Source organism: Ranitomeya variabilis, chromosome 1, assembly GCF_051348905.1.
Source record: "Ranitomeya variabilis isolate aRanVar5 chromosome 1, aRanVar5.hap1, whole genome shotgun sequence".
NCBI lineage: Eukaryota > Metazoa > Chordata > Amphibia > Anura > Dendrobatidae > Ranitomeya > Ranitomeya variabilis.
In genome coordinates, this window is record NC_135232.1 from 1,019,363,240 (window position 1) to 1,019,388,115 (window position 24,876).

General features: G+C 40.9%; 1 protein-coding gene across 11 annotated transcripts in view; it reads left to right on the top strand.

Annotated features, from left to right (window-relative positions):
* Positions 1–24,876, top strand: part of TENM3 (teneurin transmembrane protein 3) — a 1,770,339-nt gene that overhangs the window by 1,034,092 nt on the left and 711,371 nt on the right. Inside the window, exon 1 of one of the 11 annotated variants that reach the window (XM_077279554.1) lies at positions 7,133–7,454. The exons of 9 other annotated variants lie outside the window; for them this stretch is intronic. The gene's annotated coding sequence lies outside the window, so the exon portion shown is untranslated. Of the gene's footprint in view, positions 1–7,132; positions 7,455–7,816; positions 7,835–24,876 lie in introns of those variants that run through there. One more of the 11 variants, XM_077279555.1, reaches the window with a different exon arrangement.

Genomic DNA, 24,876 nt, shown 5'->3' on the forward strand with positions numbered 1-24,876 from the left:
TGCACACCGAAGGTGGTGTTGGACAGTGGAAATCGCTGCAGCACAAGCGGTTTGGTGGTTAGTGGACCCTGCCTAACGCTCTCCCTGCTTCTGACGAAGCGGCAGCAACCTGTCCCTAAGCTCAGATCAGCAGCAGTAAGATGGCGGTCGGCGGGAACGCCCCTTTATAGCCCCTGTGACGCCGCAGACAGCAAGCCAATCACTGCAATGCCCTTCTCCAAGATGGTGGGGACCAGGATCTATGTCATCACGCTGCCCACACTCTGCGTTCACCTTCATTGGCTGAGAAATGGCGCTTTTCGCGTCATTGAAACGCGACTTTGGCGCGAAAGTCGCGTACCGCATGGCCGACAAGCACAGGGGTCGGATCGGGTTTCATGAGACGCCGACTTAGCCAAAAGTCGGCGACTTTTGAAAATGATCGACCCGTTTCGCTCAACCCTACCCAAGACCACTGGTGTGATCAGGCGGTCATGCGACCACGTTTGCTATTTGCACGTGTTGACTAGACAAGTTTGACTTCTCTTAATAAAAGAAAATCGTCACATGACCTCCTGCTCTCATCAGCGATGCTGGGGCCATTATTACTGTACATAGGGGGACTCCTAAATATTAAGTAGGCACTTACGAAGCATTGAAGCCTAACTACTGGGTGGCAGATAGTGCTGTAGCGGCTGTCAGTCTGTCCCTGGGCATCAGTTACAGCCGCCACTCTCTATACACAGAGCGGTGACTGAAAAATGTTGAAGTAATAGTATACACAGTTTGTCAGTCTGGGCCAGGTGGAAAAGATGGGAAAAGTGAATGGCTCCACCGGAAAGAACGTCTTCTGTAAGTCATCATCTAACTGTACTGTGATCTCTCTATGTCATGCAGGACTGGTATCTACCACTATATGGTATTACCGTATGGCGGTAATATCAGTGCTGGTTATTGTATAGAGATTTATTTTCAATAACAGTGTGGTCATCTCCTGAGGTTCCCCTATACCCACCGTAGTTACAATCATGGTTACCTGGTTAAGGGCCACAGGCAGACACAGACAGAAAAGGGCCCATGTGCAACAACAATATATGGGCCCTTTGCAGCCCAAGAACTTCTAAAAATACAAAATTGCACCTTATTTAGAGGTAGAAAGGTAAGCCCCCTTAACTCTTGGGCCCATGTGCTGCCGCATAGTTTGCGCTAATGATATGTCCGCCTGTTAGGGGCCCACTCACATGTTTCGCCCCCCCTGAGCTGAACCCCTAGCTACGCCTCTGGCTCAGTCAGAAGGCTAATGAATACAAACTTCAGAAAACTGACTGTCACATCCAAACATAGACTAAGTGTGAACAGGTGCTGAACCTAGAGTCACCAACTCATATGCAGTCAAATAAATAAGGCAGTGCACTGTAGCGCCAAAACTTGGCTTCAAGGTACACATAAATTGGCCAATTTATGCGCTAAACTTTCTCAATTTTTCATATTTCAAGTGCAGTAATGCAATTCAATTTTCATGTTTGCAGGTTTTGGCACTACAGTGTGCTGCCTCATTTCAGGGAGAAGACAGGGGCTGAAGCAGTGACCAAAGCCTTTGCCTACTGATTGGGCTTTGTGTAAGTATCCCAGCAAGCACTGGGATTCTTAAACGAAGCATCATCAAAAAGGAAATAGGGCAAAAATAGAAAAGAAGTTAGTGTAGTTGGGGAAGGATATAATATTTTTTATGCAAGTATATTGGAAATTAGATTATATTATGGCACTAATTAGGGATTTAGATGGAAAATTTATTTGGACTTTGCATCACCTCTTTAAATATGAATGTTGGCAAAGACACCACAAGGTCTTCCATGGAGCTCCAGCTTTTTATCTCCCTTTCAGCCAATTACGTGTACTATTTCTCTCCATATATAAACCAGGAACTAAGACACAGACATTGTCAGGTAGAGAAATGCATATTTATTAAGGAAGGTACTACAGATAGTACATGGAAAGAAATAAGAAGGTCTGCCCACAGACGAGATGCCTTCAGTTTATTCTCGGTAGCATAGCTTTAGCTTCGCATTGGGTTCATATTTAGTTCATCTATTTCTGAATTGAAGAGTAATGGTATTGAAGTGATTAGTGATGAACAGGACTGCTAATTGTTAGCTCAACTTCAATAATATTCAAGTGCTTTGGTTTTGTGTTTTATTGCAAAATCAGAGATATGTCTGAGCAGCTTATGTGCTTGTGTTACCAGTTCTCTCTGTATATGAGGAGAACATTAATGCTCTTTGTCTATGCTAGAATGGGAGACCTGAGAGCAGAGTGTAACAAGTATCAGCATTATCATATACAGTATGCCAGAATTGTACAATCCGCCACTCATCCTGTCTATAGAGATGCTATAAGAGAAACTAAAACTACTCCTACCAAATAAAAATGATCTATAGTCACCTCTTGCACAACAGCTGCGTCGTTCCCGCAAAGTGGATGGTGTTATTCCCAGCAGATCACATGATATTATTGCATCAGGATGATCCCTGCAGCCAGTCAGCGACCGCTGTGTCAAATGATCCCTGCAGCCAATCAGAGATTGCTGTATCAGATGATTCCTGCAGCCAGTCAGCGACCGCTGTGTCAAATGATCCCTGCAGCCAATCAGAGATTGCTGTATCAGATGATCCCTGCAGCCAATCAGCGACCGCTGTGCCACATGATCCCTGCAGCCATTAAGCAAGCGCTGATCGGCTGCAGCTCATCTATATTCCATAGGAGTGGATGTCCGCTCTGATAAAATAATTAAAGCTGCAAACAGGCAGTGATTGCTGATTGGCTGTAAGGATCATGTGACAGGACAATGTTATGTGACCTACAGTGAAAAGCAGCAACACTGGAATGACACCACTGTTGGAGGTGGGAATAGATTGTTGTTATTTTCTATGGGGTCCTGAACAGATTAAAAGGGTTATGTTTTTACTGGGCCTAGGACCTATAAGGCAGTTAGTTGCTACCTATTTGCCTGCTGTGCCCTGCACCGATCTAAAAGCAAGCACAGAGCTGTCACAGACTGCTCTTGCCAAAAATTCAGTGGGTTCCATTGACATCACATTGGCAAAGCCGCCGCTTTTCTTCTGCTTTGCTCTGTTGATTGGGTGTGACTGCCGATGTCATGCTGATTGACAGCCAGCTCTCCACTGCCTAACTGCGGGGTGCGGGCTGTCAATCAGCATAATGTCTGCTGATACACCAACTCAACAGAGCAGCCTAGAAGAAGAAGAGCTGTTCTGTTGACGTGGATCGGCTGAATCGCCAGCAGGACCGGTCAATGAAGGGGTAGAACAGGCGGATAGTTATCAATAACCTTCCTGTTAGTTTTTAGGCCCATAGTAAAAAAATACAAATTGTCCTGGATAAATTCTTTAAGCATAGATATTCAGTGGAGAACCCCTTTAAAGGCTTTCCCTACACATCTACTCATGGGTACTACTTTCCAAAAATTTTGCAATTGCATTGTAGGTTCTTATTGTTCCAAATGTCATTATATTGAAATGATATAAAAAAAATACACACAGGCTAAAATGAATGAGTACTATGGACTGCTAGACATATTTACCAATATAATGCTTTGCAGTCAGCAGGGAGGAAACCCCTACCAAATGTGAAGAGAAAATGTTGCCTAGCTAGACCTACTGTAAATATATATTCACAATAGGCACTTATATAGAACCAACTAATCCGCAGCCGTGGACAAACATCATCATCACTGTCCCCATTGGGGCTCACAATCTACATTCCCTATCAGTATGTCTGGAGTGTGGGAATAAACCAGAGAACCCGGAGGAAACCCACGCAAACACGCGGAGAACATACAAACTCCATGAGGATGTCATCTCACTACAAGTGTCATACATGATTGTGCTGCAGATCATGATTTTTATTATTGCACAATCTATAAGCAATAATGATAAACTATAGCTATTTCCATAAAGGGAAATGTTTGCTATTATTGCTCAAAAGGAAAAAAAACTAATTTACTCATGTAATTTGTGGTTTATAGTGCAGTGGGGCAGATGTGCCTTACAATAGACGGTCTAGGCTTGGATCAGGCAGCCAGAAGATCCAGCACAGAGGTCCACCTGTGGTGCAGCCCTAGACAGTTTCCTATGGAGTATCACCACTTGTGTTGGATACATCATTTTAGTCTAGTATCCTGCGTATGAAACTGGTGCGCACCTTTTCCAGACACAAGTGTTAGACATGGAGCCTTCGGCTGTTGTTTTTGGCTCAAGCTGTTAATGAATGCAGCTGAAATTATTTATGATTTCATTTTAGAGCCACTAACGCCAGAATTCTGGTGCTAAGCCATATAAAGTGCTTTCAGGCATAAAGGGTTTGTCTCCTTACAACCCACTTTTATCCACCATCCTTTTATCCTTTACTTACTCTCCCCAGGTCCAGCACTGTGTTTCTGCTGCTGTGCAGGTCTCTGTTGATCGGCTGCAGTGGTAAAGACATATCAACAGCACTGCAGCCAATCACTTACTGCCACTATGGATTAGTTTCAGTTTTCATTTAATAACCCCACCAAACGTTGTTCCCAGTAGACTGGCAAGAGAAGCATCACTGACTATGGAGGCATTTTGATGGTCCAAGAGATGTTATCATTTTTTTTTACCTCCCTGGACCCATTAAAGAAGCACTTTCATTAAGTTTTTTATTAATTAAATGTGTGAATATGTGCATATAATGTATTGTGTGTATTAATATCCTCACCTAACGCTACGCTCTCCGGTGTCCAGCACCGTTCTTCTTCTTTTCTGAGTGTTTTTTTTAATAAGGGGTTTCACTATTCAATGCAATTACACTTGGAATAAATGTTCTGATAAATATGCCTTAATGTCTCTTCACATAAGATGAACTGTTACCTTTGCATCAGATTGCTCATCAAAACCTTAGTGCTTCTGTAAATGGCACCATATATCTATACTGTACAATATGTCCATATGCTATTCCGTACAATTGCAGTCAGGTATGTCTTAGGCTACTTTCACACTAGCGTCGTACGATGCACGTCGCAGTGCGACGTTGCAACGTACCGACGCATACTGTGAAAGCGCCGCACAACGGGGGCAGCGGATGCAGTTTTTCCACGCATCCGCTGCCCCATTGTGAGCTCCGGGGAGGAGGGGGTGGAGTTCCAGCCGCGCATGCGCTGTCAGAAATGCTGGACACGACGCACCAAAAAACGTTACCTGCAATGTTTTTTTGTGCCGACGGTCCGACGCAACATGACGCAATCGTCGCACGACGGTTGCGACGTGTGGCAATGCGTCGCAATGCGTCACTAATGTTAGTCTATGGAGAAAAAACGCATCCTGCAAGCAATTTTGCAGGATGCGGTTTTTTTCCCAAAACGACGCATTGCAACGTGCGTCGTACGACGCTAGTGTGAAAGAGGCCTTACTCTGAAATGCCGCAGATAACAGAGATAGCATAGTGTGAGGAGCCGACCGGGGACTACAAGGTGAGAGCTGACTAGTCCGGCCCACTCCTGCCCCCTCTAACTGATTGATGGGTCTGGCTCATGTGTGTACACAGGGAGAGACTTGTCAGCCATCTGGATTCACATATCCAGGGTGCTGTCTGTAGTTTGAGCTGTATGAATTTAGTGACAGGTTCCCTTTAAATATTGATAGAGATAACGCAATTTCCATGTTGTGCATATCCTGGAGATTCAGTGAGAGTATACAGACTTTCTCCACTTCACGGAGAATTCCACAATTTTGACACAACTTGAGTTTTAAGCTCTTATGTACTGGGAATATCGGAGTATGATGACAGGTGTGATAATTACAGGCGCAGTCAATTAGGTAGACTAAGTTGTGTACAGTGAAGATATCCTCCAGGCACAATCTAAAATATTGCTTCAGAGTTCTGTGTGCGTTTATCTTCAGCACTTCAGTCAACATCTAGTAATAAACCATTGTTATTATTGGTGCTGGTTGTATTCTAATGTGCCAGCTAGCAGGGTCTCTGCAGAATATCCGCCTCCTGTCTGGGTCTTCAGACTTCATCATGACATCTTCATCGGTGATATCATTGAATCCATCGTCTTACACTGTACAGTGTCCAGGAGAACTACGTTTATTACTTTGAAACGCGTTGGTTGACCTGATATTTTTATTGTTTTTCCTGGACTATACAAAATCACAGACAACTACATTTTTTATATTTATGAAAAAATAGAGGTAGCACACCAATATAGTCATTTTAGAAAATTAGAAAATATATTGGCCCAAGTGACGGCAATGTTTCACACCATCTGAGAAAGTACTAAGACTTATTGGAAAGTGACGGGTCTCCGACACTGCTGTAGGAGTCAAATAAAATGTGTGGTTTATTCTGTATGCGTTTCGAAGTAATCCAACTTCTTCAGGAGAGCCACAGAGATTGTATACCGCAAGAGATAACAGTCCTAAATAGTGTGAAGATTGAAGTAAGAGCGCCAAGGACTAAACGTCCACATGGGGTTGGGCGATTCATCCATTGTCATTGCAACTAAAGTTCACGAAAAAAAGAAATAACGAGAAAAACTCTAAACGTACACTTCAGCGTCTTTTCTCCTCTTCTTTTTTTGGGAACTTTCTTTGCACTGACAATGGATGAATCGCCCACCCCATGGTCGTTTAGCTCTTGGCGCTCTTATTTGACTATTCACACTATTTAGGACTGTTATCTCTTGCGGTATATAATCTCTGTGTTTCTCCTGAAGAAGTTGGGTTACTTCGAAATGCATAGAGGATAAACTATTTGACTCCTTGATTGGATACACCCAGCAGCGACCCGTTACTTTCCAATAACCTTCATGTCTACTGAAATGTAACAAGTGAAGGGTTGTTTATAAATATGTTTATACATAAAGCCTAGGTGTGTAACAAGAGGGAACATGGAGGCAGCAGACTCTATGGTTGCTGGAGGGCTCTGTTAGCAGGTGGCACCCCTGACAGGTGGGCACTACCAGCCTGGGTACATAGTGAAGCACTGTGTTGTGCTAGTAAGAGTTAAAGAGAGCCAAGCTCGGCCCCCTCCTCCTGCCTGGGTGTAAACAGAGGAGTCTCAGCCTATCATGTCTGATTGCTGCTCAGTGCTTGAAGAGAAAGCCAGACTCTGTAACGTGATACATTATAGACTGGTTCAACTAGCACAGGCTGAGCTCTGCCACTCACATACACACAGGCGAGCAGGACCAGCAACAGGGAAGGTGCCCCCAACAGCAGCCTGGTGAGCCTGAGGCACTGGCACCAGCAGGGCTCCACCAGAAGTGGCATCTCCATCCTCCCCACACTGTACCTTGCTTGGTCTGCTGCTGCTGCTGCTGCTGGAATGGGAGGAGGCTCTGTGTGCTAGAATCTCTACACAAGAACCATTAGCATCTGAAATGAGGTGGCTTTTTAACCCTTAAGGAAGCGAAGACGAGGCACATAGAGGTAAAGGACTTTATACCTTATTTTATTTGGGGGGGGAGGCTGAGATTGTATTGCTTGCAAATACTACTAGGCTACCTGTCTCCACTGATGTCTGGAAGGTGGTTTCCTTCTGTTCCTTAGTGTCTCCTTTGTTTTGGCGAGGATCTAGATGACACAGTAGTGAATAATGCACCTAGAATATTAGGCATGACTGCTTTAAGGAAGGGTCCAGCAGAGGATGCCTTCTCGGTCTAAGGCAGGGCTTGAACTGTACTGCAGTCCTATGTGGTGAACCTCATGTCTTCCTATTTCCACTATAAGCCCCCAGAACCCTGCTCAGATCCTCCGAAGCGAGGTCCCACATAGACCCAGGCTCCGACTTCCCAATTCGAGAAGGACAGGTAATGTGTCAGGACAAAGCATTGCTGTGACAGCACCAAGGAAATAATACATAGTCCTTACTGTTTGCCCATTCCCAACGCCGGCTTGTTGGAGTGTGTGTCTAATTGACAGCGTGTGCAGAATATGGCTGTGGCACAAAATCATGTAGGGTTCTTCGAGGCTCCAGTATAATCAGATGCATTGCCCTGAGATTGCGCCGTTGAAGATTTGATCCCATGTCAGTGGAGTGGAAATACTTTCTGTAATTGAAAGCAGATTCACGTCTGCAGTTTGTGCAGAGCCAAGATTTGTCATTCTTAAAATAAACCTTTTGTTCTCTAAAACTTTTAAAATGATTCCTAAAAACTGGCGGGGAGTTGTGTTTGACAATGATTCATTTAGTGTGATAAATTGTATCTAAATACAGGAGGAGTTACATCAACATCACGTTGTCTGCTTGATTTAACAAATCCGTGGCGAGCGTGAGCCGATATTTTATCCGTGGTATTGTATTCTTCCTCTGCGCACCCGATATGTATATATTTCCATAGATAGGACTGGAGATATACCTGTCACGGCTGTAGAGCGAGGGCTCAGATAAAGCATGTTGAATATATTTCTCTTCCCACCGTTTCCTCCTCTACGATTCTGTTACTAAACTACTTAGAGTCTGGTTACAAACTTCACAGATTATTGAATTTAATTCAGAGTGATGGTATTTACTTTCACCCTTTCATCTGCTCTTTATTAACTCTGCATCCCCTCCACCCCCTGACATTGCTTGAAAAAAAAAATCCTAAGCAGGCATTTTAAATTCCAGTTTGAATGCATGGGTATGATTCCTGCAGACAAAGACTGAAGCGATTCTCTCCATGTGTATGTTGTGAACAATAGGGTGAAGGACAAGCAGCCAGGGAGAAGAGCTTCTACATTTCCATTCCGAAAAGTTTATGATATTTATTTGCAATTACAGATCTGGCATTTCCTGCCCTGATGCACGGGTTATGCCCAAGCATCTGATCTACCTAGGTGGAATGAGCCCATAAAGCACTTACTGGACGTAGAAACCTTTTATGTAATGGCTGCTGTGTGTTAATAGGAGGAACCCAGTTATATATTTTACTGGCAGGTTCTAATGTTGTCCTTCTTTAATAATTCATGGCGGTGCGTGTGTGTTCAGGCTGCGTGCAGTCTTCTGGTAGTGAAAGAGTTAGCACCTGCGTCGTCTGACGGGGTGTAAAGGCATAGCACGTTGTATAAATTAATAAAGTGTTTGCCCTTTTTATTGGGGTAACTGGCATGTACCCCAGAAATCTTGGGCTCCTTTTTAAACTTTGCGGTCAGTCTCCGCTTCCTGAGAGTGAAATTGATGACGGCTTCCCAGAGATGGTGCAGATCTGCAGAATGATTTAACTGGACTTCCTTGGGTTTCTGGTAGTCTTGGAAGGCTGCTCGTTTGTAGACTAGAATTCCTTAAACAGGGGAAAAATAGTCTTCAGTGTATGATTAAAATAGCCGTGAACATCTGATATTCTGCACCGGGTGCCTGATGAGGTGTGACCTGATGTATATAGTGATTTATTTTACTGTACATTGCCCAGTGACTCGAGCATCCATAACACATTCATAGCTGGGGGGATCCTACATCGCATCGCCTGCCAATATCTCGCAGTCTCACTCCTGCAGTAAAGGGGCCGATGAAACTTTTTCCAAGGTTTACTCGATTGCTCCCGCTAAGGCCCGTTTACAGCGCAGCTGTGACTTGTTGGTTCCTGCAGAAGTAAATCCTAATCACATTGCAAAATCAGATCTTTCATGCTATAAAAACCTGATTTGGGTGGAACCGAAATGAAATAAGTGCTAGACCTGCCATAGCTCGGGGCTTCTTGTAAATCAAATGCCTCATAGAGGACCATTGGTATTGGCATAGGTAAATTCCACTTGAGATTATAGTGATCTTCCCAAAAGGAATGCCAAATGTAATGCTTATAAATCCATTCACATCCCACCTATGTACTCATCATTGCCATAGGCAGGCTGGATAAGTTACAACTTTGCAATCTTAGATACATGATCTTAGCTTCTAGGAAGCAGCCGGTGACGACTTTAACTCACTAACATTAAATCACCACTAGCTTTAAAGATTTGTTACTCCCTTAGTGTTTGGGATATAGATGTTCAGCTTCAGTCTTCAAAAAAAAGTGTAATTCAACCAAACATAAGTGTCCACTGCACCGTCAGCGGCAGCTTTCCTCTGAGCCAATATACTTGTACACTTTGTGCCAAGGCGTCAAGGAGTTTTCACCAGAATCCTGGCATGAAAAGTTTCCAAATATTTGCGCAACTTGAAATGGCACAAAAATGTGGGTGTTTCACAAAAAATTTATGGTTTTAATGCAAGTATCAGCCAGCCCTACCAAAGGGGATGGAGATTGGCAAAGTTGGCCCAACCAATTTATAATTTATGCCACAAAAGTGGTGCTAATTACACAGAAATGAATGCCAGCCCTTAGGTAAAGTAACATTTCAGCTGGAGGTGCATGCCAGATGTAAGATGTTCCAAATTCATTAAAAGATGCCAGCCTATTAATGAATTTGGTGCATCTTACTCGACCACGTCAGTTTACCTTAACCACGAAGATTGGTTTGGCTGAGCCTCTAGCAGTCTTCACTGATGGTGGCGTATCTACCCTGAGAACAAAACAATTTGGTTTAGAAATCAATGCCTGTTCCATCTTTTCCCTACAGCTGGAGACCCGCCAGGACCAGGAGGTTTTGGCACATGCGTTTCTATATCTATGGGAATCTTAACCTGATAACTTCAGGTCACTGAGAGGACTATTTGGTTTGCTGTCAGTTTGTTAGACCCACCAAACCTCAGAAAGTGAAGAGAGTCCTGAGGGTGATCTTCTTGTACTTGTCATCCATCCTAGATAATGTGAGGCTGTAGTCGCACACCATGCCTTGGGATTTTATGCACATTGGTATGGTGATACTGAAAAATGTTTTCTCACTCATCATCCACGTGTAGGCCATTTATGTAATCCGTTTTTTTTTATATAGCAGCTATTAATCATTTACAGGACCAGTTACAGTTTACAGCTTTCTATGTTACAGAATTGCAATGTATCTGTAAATATCGAATGCCATACTAGTTTTGGAGTAAAATTGCTGCATGCTGAGTTTTTTTCTCACTTCAAATACAGCTGAGACACTAAACTTTTTCAGCATGCAAAAGAGACAAATCTAGCATGCCAAAACCGCAGCAAAAACGCAAGAAAAACGCAGCAAAAAACGCAAGAATAAACAAGGAAAACATGCTTTTTTTCTGCAGCTTCTTTCCTGACAAGAGATCAAGTTTTGCTGCAGAAAAAAATGATGCTGAAAAAATGCTGAGTGTGAACTTACCCTATATCTTTTGGGCTAATGATAACTTACAACCTTAATGACACAGTCGACGTATATCTTAGGGGAATCATATTTAAAAAAAAAAAAAAATGCTGATCTCAAGGGTAATGGGAGCATGGTATTTATGGTGTTTCCGGTATAATTTATCACAACCAGGCCAGTTCTATTAAAGGGAATCTGTCAGGTCCCCCATGCCTCCAGAACCACCAGGACTAGTGGTGAGGGTTTTGACTAGTCGATGGGGCGTTAGTGTCTCCACACTAGTCGACCCACTTAGATGTTTTCACGCCCCTGTGGGCAGAGACTTCCGATCACGCGCAGTGCACCTCTCAGATGCCAGCATGCGTACACCCGGCTTCAGAGGATCAATGATGACAGAGGAAAAAGCTGTGCGCATGCACTAGGTATAGCACTAGCGATGACGCCGGCGCTTGTAAGTTATGTTATCACGCCCACACTAATGTCCCCTCATGTACATATCATACACGGACTTTAAGAATACTTTTTCTAACGATCTGTTTATGTGTGTAATGTAATACAGGTGATGTTAGGTAGGGTGTCTATATATACAGACACAACTGCCGGTGGTCCTGGGGGCAAGGGGGACCCGACAGGTTTCCTTTTAAGGTTACTTTCCATTTACCAACTGCAATTTTATCCGACCCGGCTGTGAAAATTTGTGCTACTTTTCGATTTTATAGCTTTTACTTTCCCCTTTAAATTTTCTGTAAGGGAAACAAAAAGTGGCCTTCAACATCCTTTTAAATCCCTAAATCTCAGTTCAGGAGTGACAGGTACCGCTGACGCCAGACCCTGGATTGATGTGTGAAACATTAGCACAGTGTAAGATATAGTACTGTAGACTTTACCTCACGGTTCACTACACATTCCCGTCTCACAGGCTGCGCACAATACATTGTAACCCTAATGACACCAGATGTTACATTTTATAATAAAAAGGGGGAAAAAAAACCTTTTTCGCTTCTCCAGACACAATTCTAACCTGATTAAAGCCGTCAGGTACATTTTTTTTTGCCGTGTCGTTTCACAGCTCTGTCAGCCTTTTCTTTCGCTCCTGTTTCATATGGAAACATGTGCAGCAGTTTTGTGACTTAAAACTTTCCATGAATTGCCCTTGAATAGACCCTTTCAGGGAGAGCAGAGGAGTGGAGAGCAGCGCCTGGGCCTGATGCTCACATCCTAGTGACCATTATTACTCCAAAATGGATTAGGCCTGCGTTCCAGGTCCCTGTAATAGGAGGAGCGTGGCTAAGCACCTGTCACCGCAGCCCCTGAATGCATCGACACTGTGAAAAGGAGCCACAAGGCTTCCTGGGAAGGACAAAAATCCGATTTTTCATTGTTATTGCCAATTAGGACAAAGCTTTGGAGAAGAATCCCCTTCATTGTAAACCTCCCCATCCTTTATAGCTATTGTAGCCCCCTCTGGTGGGGAGAGCTGTAAATAAGGAGTGGAATTAAGAAGCAGAAAGACAAACCCAGTGACGAGTAATTACATGCAGGGAGGGCGATAAACATGGATGCTTAGAACACTAAATCTGGCCTGACTTTTTGTGGCCTGCCTTTCCCGGCCCCTAGAGGTGGTGATTTGTGCAGCCGTTTCCCGTCTTCTCTCAGGCACTGAAATGACTTGTAGAGGCCTTAACACAGGCTTATTTTTGTTGATAGATTCCTTAATCATTCGCAGCTAATTCTTCCAGCCCGGCCTGGCGCACATGTGGCACAGTTTTAGCATGCTTGGAGAAATGTCACATGTGACTAATGGCAATTAACTCGACATCGGCAATGATTTCATTGTGAGCTGTTTTTTTTTTTCCTGTTTCTAGGAATTTGGCCTTTTTGTGTATGTTTTCAAAGAGTGCAGATTGGAAATAACAATTTCATGTCGGATACGGCTCACGACTAATTCATTGGAAGAAAGCCACATGATGATTCGCCAATTAAAATGTGCTCACCTTTGGATTAATTCTCGTCAGAGCTTGATTGCATCAGTTTATCAGGAAAACTGAAAACCTTTGACATACATTTTTATTTTATGTCATTATTTTTATTACAATTTTTTATGTTTTAGTATGATTATTCGCGATAATAGTAGTAGCATTCATATTAGTATACATACATATATATATATATATAATTTTATTTTTAATTATTTTTTAATTATTTATTTTTTATTTTATTTTTAATTATTATTATTATTATTATTATTTATTAATTATTTTTTAATTATTTTTTTATTACTTTATATATAAAATATATATTTTTTAGATTATACATATATTTATGATTTTATTTTAAATTATGTTATTAGTATTTTTTAAAAATATATATATATAAATATTTTTTTGATGTTTTTATTTTCATAATCATATATATTTATGTATATATCTTTTTAATTTTAGCTATTTTATTAGTATTAAATATCTCTGTGCAACGTTTCGGCACACACTGAGCCTTTTTCAAGCCCTTGGCTTGAAAAAGGCTCAGTGTGAGCCGAAACGTTGCACAGAGATGTGGGCTAAATAAACCCTACTTTTTTTCACCTTGAAAAGTATTTGGAGTGCTGCCTCCTTTTGCTCTTTTTGTGTATATATATATATATATATATATATATATATATATATATATATATATATAATTGTTTTTATTTTTATAATTATATATTATATTTTATATATAATTATAAAAATGAAAACATATATAGATATATAATTTTATTTTTAATTGTTTTAATTATCATTTTATATGTTTACAGGGTGTCCCTAAAGTCTGGACACATAGGCAAAAATACATATTTTCAAGAAGTGAAATTTACTAACAACATTTTATTCCATTGGAATATTAAATAACTTCTTCAATATGATTTCCATCATTCACGATGCAAAGATTGATGTGCTTCGCATAATTCACGTGAACTCAATGTAATATATCCACATTGCCACCAAGTTTAGCACATTTATTCTTTATGCGTTTGCATCTGTGATTTTTGTTGAGTACACCTTCTTCTTTAGCATACCCCAGAAAAAGAAGCCAAGGGGGGCTAAAGCTATATTTAATATATGTAAGAAGAAAATTATAGGTACTGAGAATCAATATATATATATATATATATATATATATATATATATATATATAACCTAAATATTTATTTCATATAAATTTCAGAATTAACATTCAGCTTGAGTCCTTGCAGACTTACAGTGTTACTGGAACAGTAATTACATGATTAATAGGTTGCCAGCTTTTCTCCCTCCATACTATACACATACTTAAATGATGGAGTACAGATGAAGTAGTCTCACATGTGGCATGATGGAGTGTGCCTTGATGTGAAGCAGATTTCTTCAGGCTCGGTGGGTATGGTGAAGGTGCTTATCTGTGGGATTTAGGTTTGGGTCGGGGATGCTATGTTTAGCTAAACCAAGTCATGTAAAATCCTAACCCTTTACCGAGGCGTGGACTTAGCACTCGTGCTTGCGGCAAATCTCTGTAGGTGAAAACCCACCTGAAAATCAGGATTAGGAAACTACTAACACTACCCAAATGTTTCAGGATCTTCACCTTTCCATCACCATGCATAACACAGGTATAATAATGTCTAGTTTTTCTAGAAATAATAGACAGAGAATGCTTGCACAGTCCAAAAAAAAAGTTAAAACAGTTTTCCTAAAGGCTTTTTTTTTTCTTCTGGTTTTGGAGAAGCCAAGAACAACACGCTCAGACGTTCGCTAATGCAGTAGAAGCACATTCCTCTGTGTGTAAAAAGTTGCCAGAAAATCAGAGTCAGGGAAGGAGGCCATGGCTGGAACGACTCCTCTGAGGGACCCTAGAAATAACTTTTTTGTTCTCTTTGACACTGTTGATTCTTAAGTTTGCATAATGTTTGATTGGGCTTAGGCAAAAAATGTGCATAATCCTTTATAAAAAAAAAATACAGCATCCACTCTACTTGTATTCTCAATATGATTCAGAATGAAACAATAGTAACGTGAGATTCTGGACAGCAAGTCAGCACTCAACTCAGTTACTTGTTTAACTGCATTGTAATAAGAGCTGTAACCCTTTATAGTCTATGCTATCATTTTACCCCCGAATCTATTTTTGGGTAAAGTTGCACATTCAACCTCCCTGGTATCTACCCCTCTTGACCCTTTTTTGCGCCTGAAATGCCTCCAAACTTATGATCCATGGAGTTCCTCCTGCTCAGTGGTAACATTTTTATTTTTTAACTGTATAGTAAAATTCTTTCTGGTTCATTGTAAAAAGGTACAATATTTAAGTTATATCTTTTTTGAGGATGGGATGGTCAATGTATGTCACTGTACGCCTTTATGGTGGGGGATTTTATCAAACTTGAATTTTCACTTCCGATACATCCAACGGAAGAAAAATATGAAATGTGAATCAGGAGATATGGTGTGCTGATATTGTGAGAAAGCCTCTGGTGTTTGGTTTCTTTAGTATGATTTTCATGGATGGCGTTGGCACTAGATGTGATGTGCCACTATATGCAGAAATGCATTGTCTGAACTCTGTGGAGCAAATAAAATAAACAAATGTCTGACAGCTGAAGCCTGCTGTAACATCCTAATGACAATGGCTTCTTGTGAGGAACTTGATGTAGCCTTTGTCTGCAATGACATTCAAACTCTGCAAAATGCGATCTTCAGGGGACTGCACCAAGAGATCAGCACTCAACTGTGACATCCCAGCCAGACCTGTCCACTCTGCCAGTCTCCAGTGCTTTCATCACTTGTCTTTTCTGAAAAAAAAAGTTGAGTCAGTCTGTTACCTGTGTGATCTCAGGTTATTTTTCTTAAAAATACAATATAATTATACAGTATTGTTGACCAGACAGTTAGGGATGTGGAATTGTATCGGATAGATTTAACTTTATTTCTAGACTGACCATTTAGTCAAATTCTCCTGTAGGATATACATTTTATTTTGGATGAAATCTGGATTCATTTATGATTTTATTTCCCGCGATGTGAATACCAAATTAAGCTTGTAAACCATTGGTGTCTAACCAGTGACCCAGCGTTTCTCTAGCAGGGCAATTAAAAATTAACTTCAATGCATGCTAAATTTGAAATGGCCTGTTAGAAAAGGACTGGGCAAGCCATGGTACAATATATCGCTTTTTTAAGTGTAAGTCTGCTGGCAATGTTGACAGGACTGGATGAATATCTTATGTATGTGGTACAGGGTGAAAGAGGTCTCTAGCATGCTGTACTTTACCTTTTGTGCTTGCGGCATAAGCCTATGCTAGAAAAGTCCAAACTCCTCTTATTTCTCTCTCCACTTTGAAAACACAATAACTTGGCATTATTTATTGGAGGAGGCAGGCTTGGACTGGCCCACATGAGAACAGGAGAATCCTCTGGTGGGCCACTGTGCAAGAGTGGGCCACCACCTTGAATATCCACTGCTGGGCGGGGGCACGACCTTCTTCGGGGACAGTGGCAGGTGGGGAGTTTGACTGGGGTGGTACACCTGTCAAACCGTAACTCAGGTGTCCTAAGGCGAGCTCAGGGAGGCCAGAAACATCCCCTGGAGCAGATAAAAGCATTATCTTATTCATTTAACAATCTACCTAATCCATTGTTATATGAATTTGTGATTGAGGATAAAGTCACATTGACATTAGCTGAATGATTTACATTTGTTAGCCATCATAAGTACATGTGGGGATTCCCTAGCAACCAGGCAACCCCCACATGTACTTATGCTGGCTAACAGATGTAAATCATTCAGCTGCGGCAATAAAAATGAAATTTCTGAGCACTATAAAATAGTTTGGAGGTCACCCGAGCGTGCTCGGGAAATCTCGAGTAACGAGTATATTTGCTCATCACTAATTGACATGAAGCTGAACAGTGAGTAGGTTACTGCTACCTCGGTCCAACACTAGGAGGAGGACATGACAGCCAATAAATGTCTAATGTGTATGGGCACCTTTTATAAATGCAGTAGTTTGGGGCCAAAAGCCTTCCCTGCCATACTTCCCATAGATATGTGTACACTCCATTTGACTTGCAGTCATCTCCTCCAACTCACCATATACTCTTGGCTTTTCCAATCATGCACATGAGCCCAATAGGGAGGGCAGAACTAGTATTGGCAGAGAGCAAGTTGAAAAAGCAACAATTACACACTGGATGGTCATCCAGTCCCTCCAATGTTGGCTTTTGCCAGCGCTAGTCTAATATGTATTGCAGCCTTTGATAGAATGAATCCAGTAGCATTATAAAGATGTAAAGTGCACAGATATGGCAGGATTAAAAGTCTCAGCATATCTATAGCTGGCAGGATGTGCATGCTCTTAATGTTACCTGACAGGTTTTCTTACATCTAATAATATATATGCTTTTAGGCCATTTGTAATAAGAATTATGGTGGCCAGGCCATGATAAAGGATAATGAAATCAGGCTATTTAGATGAAATTAGGTCCTCAGACAGTGAGTACATTTCACCGTCTGGGAGAAGTAATTCAGTCAAGACAGATACAGACAATCTGATAGGAAACGTATCAGACTAATATGCGATACATTCCAGGCTTGTAGCACATTATCATCCTATGTTTATGCATTATCTCCTTACTTCCATCCCCATATCTCCGGCCCATCCTGCTCTGATCTTCTGTCTGTGAAAGGTGATGTGCCCCAGAAGCAGAGCCCAGACCAGAGCTGTTAAGTCCCCGAGCTACAGACATACAAAGTAGTTGCCAGTCATCACAATAGATTCTCTGGACAGTGTAACATAGCCGTCATCTACAACCAATGTACCTATATATATATATATATATATATATATATATATATTTTTTTTTTTAATCATTCAATTATTTCACTCACTTATATGGTGCCATTAATTCTACAGCACTTTAAAGACATCATCATCACTGTCCCTATTAGGTTCACTACGTGTTTGGCGATAAGTTAGAGGTATACTTTCACCAATATTCGCGTAGATGTGTCAAAACAGTGATAGTCTTACATATGTTACAATTCAACTTTAGTAAACCTACACAACGTACTAAAGTTTCATATTTAGGGTGCAGTCAGACGTCCGTATAAATCAGACCGAGATCGGACCGTAATGCATGGTCTGGCCAGGGGCTCTCCCGACCTGAGCGTTACAGCTGTATAGAAATATATGAAGCAGTCACGCTTGGGTCGAGAGAACCGCCGGCCAGTCCATGCATTGTGGACCGATCTTAGCCATCTGACAGCACCCAGATAGTATTTCTATCTCATTGTCACGGGGATACCATGACAGAGAGGGGTCAGAAGACCACGGTGTCTGGCTACACATGCATTTGCACTGGATAGATCTGCTTTGTCTTCCAGTTAGTTGTGCAGATTTCTCTTGTTCTGGTGTTGCAGGGGTTAAGCTTTGCAAATTTTCATTGCTCTGTTGTTGCAAGGGTTAAAGAGTTCTGTTTGTCTCCTAGAGCTCTCCTTCCTGAGTTATCTCAGCTGTCCTGAGTTCTCTCCTCTCCTCTAGTATAGGTACTCACCTCTCAGCTTGAGTAGTTGCCAGTGATAGCTTACTATACCTTGGAGTTGGTTTGGAAGTTGTGAGCCGTGGAAAGAGAAGCTGTTTAGGAGTCATCTCTGAAGATTGCGTTTGGAAGTTTGTTTGGTGTTCTTTTCCTTATGTCCCTTTTGGTTTGCCTCACTCTTCTGTCCCTTATTATTATACCATTCCTTAGTTTGTGTGCACTGAGAGTGATTGCTGTTTTATTTACCCATATCTGTTCTCCTTTGTGTCTATATTACAGAGCAGGACTAATGTTCCTGCTGTCACAAGCTGTAGCCAGGACCGTGCTTATGGCAAGGCAGGGAGTAGGAACGTGATCGCTGCATGGGGGAAAGAACCCATCTAGGAACATCAGGGAGCTCAGGGTTGCGCAAGAAAAGATTCAGGGGTGCTCCTTCAATCTGTCCTTAGTTGCAGTGTTTCCCTTTGGGTCTGTCTCGCCATGCGCCATCTGGCTTCTTAGTGGAGCTTGACACCCATTCATCGATAGCAAGTGTTGCACCATGCAAGATACTGGTGATTTATACAACGGTGGAAGAGGACTGCATTGGCAAACGTCCTGAAATTGCAGGACAGTCTGTAAAAATAGGGCACTTTTTTGCCATCTGTAAAAAAAAATTAAGGCATCTGTGATTTTTAAGCTGAAGAAACTCATACAGATTATTTTTATTGTAATTTTCATCATTTTACATATTGCACTTTTTTTCTTGGATTGACAAAGGACCTGCGTGGCCGAAATGTTGCTAATTTTCCTGTGTGTACACTGGTGTGAAAAATAATTTTTGTGGAAGGAAGATATTGGTGCCTTGGATTTTGGAGTATGTACAATTTTTACAACCTAGCGGAGGGGCTGAAGCAAGTCTGCACGAGACACGGAGTGGTGCATTGGATGCACCTTGTTTTAATGTACCTTGTTTTAATGTAATGTTCATCATTTTACAGTTTATAGTAAATGTAGTCCATATTTTCTTAGCAGAATTCTGCACTGTAGACATGTATACCATACAGTCTTAAAGATTTATTATGGTTTTCCAATGTGTCCATAAAAAGTATTGTCTGTGATTTTTTGATTTGCTGTCCAGAAAAATAAGTTTAGCTGGCAACCCTGGAAGAGGACAGTAAATACCCCACAGTCCTGTATATTTATGATGTAGAGTCAGATCTACTGTTTGTTAGGGGAATTGCTATTTATATAATTCCCTTCCATATGAAGTAGCCCAATTTCCCTACAAATCGCCATGTTCAGATATTCAAGTCTGTGATGATTTTATTCAGAAACACATGTACTCTAATTGTCAACGGAGCGGTTATTTTGGCACGTTACTAAAAGCCGGATCCTCTGTAAAAAGCAAACATTTTATGGCGGCTCATCTTCTGTTCTGTAACAGAATTTTAATAATTTCATCCCCTGATATCTTGCAGTGTCTGCCTCAATTATTTACTAGATCTTAGCCATTGCATTCACAGATCTGGAGATAAATGTGTCTACAGCCCACAGCTGTACTATATAAAAGCTGGAACTATGTAATGTCCATAGAGCTGCCCCGAAAGCCAGCTGGAGGGAACACATCTCTCCTCTTAATTTCAGACATTTTAATCATATCCAGGATGCATGAGCTTTTATTTATTGTACCTTATAGTGCTCACTAAAAATAGCAGTAAGGCATGTTAACGATCCGTGACCTGATATAACATGAGTATTCTTCAGTGGAACCTTCACTTTATTTTTAGTTTATTTTTAGTTTTCATTTACTTTTATTTTGTTTTTATATTTAAGAAGTAATACGGTACATTTTTAAAAAAAATGGAAAATCGTCAATGTACCTCACAATTTTAACTACTATTTTAAACATAATTTAGGATGGGGCGACTTTGGCCATAAACTAGATCACTATATGCTGCTACAACACTGCAGTGTAATGCAGATGAATGGTGTCATATTGGAGCTCACAGGATATTGCTGTTGCAACAAGCAAGCTGGAACCAGTTGGATCACAAGGCGGCCCCATTCACCTGCATTATATTGCCGTGTATCACCAGCATAGAACATTCTTAGCAAAGTCCCCACATAGCTTCAGCCTTAATGTAGCACCACAACCATTGGGCCACCGGTTGCCATCTTCAGCAGTAACTTCTCTATTATAATAGTAATGTCACTAGACAGCCGTGTAGATATCTGATACATGTATTCTGCTAATGAAACTAGGACAGCAAGTTTGTGAATTTCAGTGTTAAATGACTGTCAACCGGTAACATTCTTGTTGGTCAACATTCGTTCGCTAGCCTGTTTACACCGGCCGGTTCAGATGCGCACTGAATAATCTGTCATGCAGTCACATAGGCTGTTAGTATTCTCGGCAGCATGAGTCCCGAGATTGCACGATTGTCGGGAAATAGACGTGCACAGGATTGCTCATTTACGATAATTATACCATGTAAATGGGCCTAAACTCACTTTTTTTTGGATTGGCAAGGAGTAGTATCGCCTAAGTCCTGGTGCCAGAAGGAACTCAATGACCCTTCCACCACATAATAAAAACAGTGTTAAGGCTCATGCAAATCGATCTGATGACTGACCGCTACTGCACAGACTGACCGCAGGTCTCCTGACCCAAGCGTGATGGCAATAGTTCTATGAGGTTGTCACTTCCGGGCCAAGAGTGCCAAAACCAGTCCGTGCATTGTGGTCCGATCTCGCAATGATTTGCACGGACATCTGAATGTTCCCTTACAAATATTTCCATCTGGTGGTTGAAGTGCTGATACATCAGTTGCCTCCTGTAATAGTAATTGAAGATTGAGGACTGAATCAAGCTATGGATACTGCAACATTTACTGGAGTCTGAATCATTTTTTTTTTTCTTTTTAATGTTAGAATCAATTTTTCTCTTGTAAATGAGTGAGCGGCGGGAACTATTCGTGAATATGGCGAGGGAGAAGGAACCATTGCTGAATATAGATCTGTACCTCCTGATGCCTGCACTCTCCAATCTCTGCCCTCTTTGTATGTAGTAGATATAAAAGAAAAACATTGCTTTCCCCGCACTCCAGTGTTGCATAGCAGATCAATAGATGCTTTCAGAGAGTTTAATATGACAGTGATTACTTTATTTTCAGAGAATTGAATATAGATCTGTGCAATGATTTTATTTCCTGGCTCTCTTAGCTGTAAGAATTGGGGATATTGAGGATTTTTTTTGTTTGTTTTGTTTGTTTTGATTTTTTTGTGAGTGTGTGTTTGCATATTTTCATTATCAACACTTTTTTTCTCTTCATTTTCACATGATGTTTTTTTATTGCTGTGAATTTGAGGACAATGGGAGAAGCAGCAGTTCCCTGTGATAGATCCTCCTGCATTAGCTTACTGTAGGCTTGTTGTTACTTTCTGATGTAGTATTTTTACTAGCGCACCAAATGGGTTATTACTAGACTGGTTTAGTGTCTATCAAGGGAGATGGAAATTGTAGCCTGAAACCCTTTCTAGATAGCTAACTTTAAATAAAGCGGAGATGTTGTGTTTAACAAAGCTTACATACTTAACCTCGTGTAATTATTAAACACTTGTTTAATTTTACTCATCACTTCCAAAACTAGAAGTGCAGAAGCTGCGAGGACAGCTGGTTAATCTCTTAAAAGTTTTGATTCCCGAGATAGCAGGGGGCAATACGTCTTCTTAATTAAGTAAATCTTTGTTTAGGGAACTGCTTAAAGGCCAGAATTCTTAAACAGGGCTATTTGGATTTGTGATAAGGTCGATGTCAGACACCACTAAGCAGTATAAAGCATTGCTTCAGTGTATGTGTACGAAGAGCATATTATAGAAGCATAAATATGAATAGAAAAAATCTATAATGTATAGGAGCGAGCCTGTCGATGGATATGCGCGGCTTTATCTATACACTTCTAAAAATCTCTTTAACTTCACACCTCTAAAGATGTTGCCAGCTCAGTCTGATGTTTAATTCTTCGGGGATGCAACTCTGAGTTAAGATTAGACATTTACCTTGCAGTTCTGTGTATGATTCATGCAAACATGATGAGCTGCACAAAATGACAAATAACATAAATCTGATATTTATTAAAGGGAATCTGTCTGCAGAATTCTCGCTAATAAAGCCGATAAAAGGGGTCTGTTTAAAAACGTGGAACTATACCTTTCTGATTGATAAACTATGACTCTGAATGCATTCAAATTAGGTTGCAAGTGTCCAGTGGGCGGTTCCACAACATATTCTACTTTGACACATTTGAAAGCAGCAGTAATGGCCGACATTATTGTATCCAATGCTGAAAACCTACTTAAGCACCATTTATTATCAGGACGGTGGATGTGCAGTTAGTTCGTGGCCTCCGGTTGTACTGACGTTGTGTAGGGTTTCCGATGACAGCCAGAGCCCTTTCCTGGTTTGGGAACACCAAATGGGCAATTGCAATCTAATTTCCGTACAAATAGCTTGGAGCATCCTATCAATTTGATTGGCTATTCCTCCACAACGCTGTTGGCATTATATAACAGCAAAATGGACCATCTACATATATAGGTTAACCAGTTAGTAGTCCGCCTGTCCTACTGATACTGTTGACTTCCAGCCAAGATTATAACATAAGGCATGTGGACCAGTCAAAGTGTGTATTTACACTGAAATACTCATTTCTCGATAATCGGCCAGTGTAAACAGGCTGTTAATCTCTTGAGAATGGAGAAAAATGCTCATTCCTAGAAATAAATGACCTATAATTTTGCTTAAAAATTAACGTTCTTTGTATCTCATCATCTTATGTAAATATGTGCTGCCAAGAACAATGACAGTCTATGTGCACAGAACTATTTAAAAAGGCTATAAATTGACCGCTTGTTGGCAAACGTGTAGGCAATGGCTGTTTTCAGCCACAAGTTGTGTACTGTAAACCCAGGAAAAACAATTAATTTCCCATAATGTTAGCATGCATTACACTGGTCGAATAACATAAAGGAGTGTTCACCACCCAAAGAACAAGCAAAACACTTGTTCAATTCATGAATTAATTTTCAAGCTTACCGTACTTGAAAATCATTGTTCTCAGCAGCGCATCATCCTGTGTAAACAGGACATGTGCTGTCGAGAAAGATGACAATCTACACATGCAGAAATGATCTAATATTGATCATTCTTTATGCATCTGAATCTCAGTTGCCACATTTAAACAGACTTTTAAACAACCATTGATTGGCATTTATGTTGCGGATCAGTTGGTGTAAATGAGCCTTTGAAAGTTCCGTTGATACAGTTCATCTTTTGGGTACATTGACAGAACAATTGTCCATTCAAAAATAGAACTACTGATGTGGTGACTTATTTAAGGTTTTTCCACTTTTTTTTACTGAACTATACTTTATAATGACAAAATCTAAAACTGAGACCTGGACCTTAATGTTATGGTGCACATACGTATAGGAGGAACGTTCCGATCCTACTAATTTTAGTATGGCAGATACTGAATGTGTATGACAACCTCCAGTTCCCCTGAGGTCTCACGACATGCCTACTGCACAGTCCAGCAGAAGACTTTGTCCCTTTTCTAGAAGATATGCAGACTCTGAGGTTTTTATAGGCTCATAAATCCCTTCCCACTTCACACTTGTATTTGTGCGAGCAGTGTAGGTTACAGATCTCTTTATTTATACCGTGTAAGTATACATAGCTGCTGGCCAGACTTGTCTTTTGTATTGTCCAGTTGCTTTCTCATTGTTTTTCCAATAAGGAAACGACCGGGATCAGTTTCTTGGTAAAAAGTAATGCTCTCAGTGTGAAAAACAATGGCACAACTGGGCAGTTTCTTGGTAGACATGCTCTCTGGCAGCAGAAGCTGTCATTAGAACCTCGGAGAAACCATAACATAATCAATATGTCTGATGTGCAGTGTGGTATTTAAAGCCCTGGTGTTAAGTTAGAGTTGATTGTGAGTTTACAGCATATGCAAATCTGCCTTGATCTTTTCTTACAGATATAAAAATTCAACTTAAAGGAACAATTAACAATAAACAACTGAGCGATTCCCTTTTGAATTCCACATCACATCGGCATCTTCTTCAAGTGCGAGCAGGGG